Source organism: Cebus imitator, unplaced genomic scaffold (assembly GCF_001604975.1).
Source record: "Cebus imitator isolate Cc_AM_T3 unplaced genomic scaffold, Cebus_imitator-1.0 Scaffold271, whole genome shotgun sequence".
In the NCBI taxonomy this organism is placed as follows: Eukaryota; Metazoa; Chordata; class Mammalia; order Primates; family Cebidae; genus Cebus; species Cebus imitator.
In genome coordinates, this window is record NW_016107586.1 from 2,883,520 (window position 1) to 2,888,236 (window position 4,717).

The 4,717-nt window shown below is 47.3% G+C and overlaps 1 pseudogene; it reads right to left on the reverse strand.

Annotated features, from left to right (window-relative positions):
• Positions 1–655: 655 nt before the first annotated feature.
• LOC108284167 lies at positions 656–3,323 on the reverse strand (annotated as a pseudogene).
• Between the last annotated feature and the right edge of the window lie 1,394 nt (positions 3,324–4,717).

Consider the following 4,717-nt stretch of genomic DNA (forward strand, 5'->3'; position numbering starts at 1 on the left):
TTGTATTATTCATAAATAAGTTTAGAATATTTTTAGTGGACAAATGTTAAGTATGATCCTAGAATAACACTGTTTTATAAGAGTAAGATTCATAAGTAATAGGATAATACATAATGTATATGTCTGTGGATAACTTATAATATCAAAATTTATTGCTTTTAATTCTTTTTATGACCAGTCTTGTTTTCATTGGGACTACTTGTTCTGGAGATGACAGATAATATGTATTTTCTGAGTTCAAAGAAAACATACTTCAATTGTAGAAACCACAAGCCAGGGATTGCAATGCACAAACTCTGTGGCAATACCTCTGCCCAGTTCTCCTTTTCCTTAGAAAGAGGACATCAGATGAAGGAAATACTTTCTCGGAAGGCAAGATTTCAGACTTTAGAAGTGTTTCCATGCTTATCTCCATGGTATAGTTTCTGGTGCTGGGGTCTCTTGTTCTCTGAACATCCACAAAATCAGAGACTGCTTTTAGTCATCCTTCTCAAAGTTGGTAGATCAGAAAATTGCCTATATTTCATACTGTGATATAGAAGACAGCAGAGGGCTGCGAGAGAGATAAAAATGGGCAGCTGGTATTGTCTGCTTACACCGTGTGGGTCCTTGTGTTCCTGGAGTACTGGGAATGTAGCTGAAGTTCAGTGAGGCTTCAGTCTGCTTGCAACCACCCCCAGTGATGGTCTATAGGGACCCTGTGAAAGCAGCTGTGGGACGGATTTCTTGTTGTGTGGGGTAAGAAGAAAAAAAGGCTGCTGAAGATAACCTCATGAAAAGACTGAACAGAGTCTTTCTGAACAGAAAAGACAACTGCCGCTCCCGCCTCCTTCTCTGCTGGTTTGCTGGGCTCCTTGGCCTTGGCATCATCTGGTTCCTTCTTGGCCTCCTCTGTCTTCTCTTTGGGTTTAGCATCTTCCTTCACCTCTACCTTGGCAGGAGCCTCCTTCTCTGGGGTGGCTGTTTTTTTCTTATCTTCAGCCTCTTCCTTTTTGGCTTCAACTTTGGATTCTTTGGGTTTTTGACGGCAGATTCCTTCTTCTCCACCTTGCGCTTTGGAGCCTCCTTCTTGGGTGCTTCCTCTTTCTTGCTGTCCTTCTCTGTTTTTGGCATGGTGGGAGCTTTCTCCTCTTTTGCCTTCTTTGGGGGCTCTTTGACTTTCCCCTCCTCGGGCTTCTCCTCCTTCACTGGGGACTTCACCTCTTCCTTCTTTGGGATCTCCTTCTCAGGGGCCTTGGCATCCTCCTTCAGGGGAGACTTCACCTTTTCTGGGGACTTGACCTCCTCCTTGGTAGGGCTTTTGGCCTTTTCGGGGGATTTGTCTGCAGGGGACTTTGCTTCCGCCTTTGCTGGAGTCTTGGCTTCTGGAGACTTCACTTCAAGAGTCTTGGGCTTCTCAGGAGACTTTGAGTCTTCCTTCACTGGGGACTTGGACTTCTTGGGGGACTTAGCCTTTTCAGGGGACTTGACCTCAGCTGGAGATTTTACTTCTTCCTTCACTGGGGACTGGGCCTCAGCTGGTGACTTTGCCTCTTCCTTTGCTGGGAACTTGGCCTTCTCTGGAGACTTGGCCTCTACTGGTGACTTTGCCTCTTCTTTGCTGGGGACGTGGCCTTCTCGGGGACTTGAACTCAGCTTGAGATTTTGCTTCCTCTTTCTCTGGGGATTTGGCCTCAGCCAGTGACTCTGCCTCTTCCTTTGCTCCGGACTTGGCCTTCTCGGGGGACTTGACCTTGGCTGGGGATTTTGCTTCCTCCTTCTCTGGGGACTTGGCCTCAGCCGGTGACTTTGCCTCTTCCTTTGCTGGGGACTTGGCTTCCTTCTCTGGGGATGCAGCCTGTTCTGCTAAGTGAGACTTTGCTTCTTCTCCCCCTTCTATGCTGTCTTCTTCAGCCCCTTCTTCCTCCTTGCCCTCCTCCTCTTTGGCCTCTTTCTCCTCTTCTTCAGTCACTTGGGTCTCCTCTGTTCCTCCACAATCACAGTTTCTTTCTCAGACTTCTCTACCACTTTGATCTTCTCTTCACTTTTGACCTTTATGTGAGTGGACACGGAGGGAATTTTGGGAAGTCCCTCTGGAAGCGAGAAAGGAATTGGGCCAAAGCCAATCCGACACTCTTTGCCTTCCAGGAGTTTTCTGTAAGCTGCTATCTCTATGCACAGAGTTATCTTGACATTGAGCAGGTCCTGGTATTCTCGCAGCTGGGCTGCCATCTCCCACTTGGTGTTCTTCAGCTCCGTCTCCAGCTGCTGAATGGCTTCCTGGTAGGAGGCAATGTCTGCCTGATGGCAGTCCTCTAGCTCAGAGCGCTGCCTCTCCAGGGAGTCCTTGGTGCTTTTCATTGCCTCCAGCTCTGTGGTCCTGGCCTGGAGCTGACGACAGTACTGTTATCTCCTCATGCGCTTAGTGCATGGTGCCGGATTCACCTTGGCTGCCTCTGACAGTCGGTTCTGACTCCTGGGACTGTGGCGTGCTCTGCACCACGTGGTCTTCAAGCTGCGCGCGGATATCGTGCAGCAGCGACATCACGTCACACTTGAGGCGTCGCGCCTCGGCCTGTACCTGCACCTGCACAGCGCTGCAGCCCTGGATCTGGCCAAGGAGCTCGCCCACCTCCTCCTGGTGGTGGCGCCACAGGTAGCCGCAATCCCTCCAGCAGCGCCTGCGCTTTCTTCTTCAATTCCACGCGCGCCGCCTCGGCTTCCTGAGCGAAGCGCGCAAGCGCGCCGGCCGCCGCCTGAGCCTCCTAGCTCTGCCAGGCCTTGTCGTCGAGGCGCGGGCACACGTGCTTGATGACCTCGAGCAGGTGCTCCTGCTCCAGGGCAGCTGACCGCGCACCGCGCCCAGGCACAGCACCGCGCCGCGCATCTCGCGGACCTCGCGCTCCTACAGCTCGACCATTGCGGCGCGGCCTGCCTGCTGCTGCCACAGCACCGCCGCCTCGCCCTCCAGGCTGCGGTTGTGCACCTCCAGCTGCCGCACCTTGTTCATGTAGCCCGCGAAGCAGTCGTTCAGTTCCTGCAGCTGCTCCTTCTCACTGCGCGCCGCTGCTGCTGCCACCAAACAGACCTCCGGTCCGGTTGCTCAGCGTGTCCAGCGAGTCGGTGCTCGAGGCGGGGCCTGCACCGCGGACGCGGCTGGGCGAGGCGGACACGGAGCTCACAGACTTCTGCGTCCACGAGTGGAAACCGCTGGAGGAGCCAGCGGTCGAGCACATCCCTCCTGCGCTGCCCATTCGGGCCTGCTGGCAGTGGAGGCTGCCGCCGCCTTGCAGTGGCGTGAACTGGACGCCCAGCAACGCATCCACGCCGCCAAAGTTCATCATGGCCAGAGCAGGTGCGTGGGGCACGGGGAGTCTGGGAGCTATGGATGCAGAGGCACTGAGAAGCCCTCAGTCAGTCTTAGAAGTACGAGAAATGCAAACACATTAGCAATTGTTTGTAGCTAATAACTTTCATTACCTTCTCACTTCCCTCATTCCTCCTCCAGTTGACTGTTGAGAATGTTAGACAGGGGGAACTCTTTTGCTTAGACATCTATCTTACCCAAAAGGCTGAGAAGTGTTAAACCTTTTGCTTAGAAAGTGGGAAGTCCAAGGAAGGAAAATATGAATGGAATAAGGAAATCTTGCTATTGAGATCAGAACTTATGTAGTGACTAAATTTTTATAATTATATTACAGATTTACCTAAATTTAGCACAAATGATGAGATATGATTGGCAAATTGCAGATTTCCCCACAGCTATCAAGCCATATGTTCCTAGCACATGATGTTGATATCATTTATTAATAAAAATATGTTTATGCATAATTCTTACTTGATTCATATGCTATAGTCTTGTTCTTCAGCAGTGTTTCTGAAAGCCATTATTGTCTAGGAGTTACTTAATATTGATTAGAAAAAAATCCCTGCTCTGAGGGTCACAATTCTGTTGTGATTTTTTTCAGTTTGATTGTTTGCTTGTTTATTTTACAGCTTTCTGCATGATTCTAATACATAGACAATGTTGAGAACCACTGCTTGAATATAGGGCTTCTCATAGTTTTATGGGCATGTGAATTACCTACCTGTCTTGGTAAAATTACAGATTCTGTTTCAATAGGTCTAGGTGGGGCCTGAAGTTGGATATTTCTGTCAAGCTTTCCAGTCATGCTGATGTTGCTATTTCACATCGACAAATTTAAATTTTAAATAGAGAATTGGAATTTATCTATTTTGAAAAATTTTAAATTCACTTTTGAAATACCTGTATTGTGTTTGTTCTGTGTGTGTGTGTGTGTGTGTGTGTGTGTGTGTGAGAGAGAGAGAGAGAGAGAGAGAGAGAGACAGAGCGCGCGCGCATGCATGCACTGAAAACTTAAAAAACTGTCATTTGGAAATACTGGCTCTCCGATTTGTTTTCAGAGATAATCAAGTTATCATTTCATAATTCATTACACATGTCCTTTTTTTGTGTATTTTTTCTCATTTTAATTTTTTCCATATAGTGTATTTTTATACTTTTTTATTAGATTAGGTAATGACATATCTAAGTTATATTTAAAAAACATTTAGTGTAATTCTTTGTAAAATATAAAATTTACTGTTTTATTGTTTGCATAATTGAATTTCCTTTTTGTTTTACAGTTCATAATTTTTCTGTTTCTCTTCAATTAAATTTTATATTTTCTGTAATTTTTAAAGATGCATACATAATTAATTTTCATTTTCTGACTAA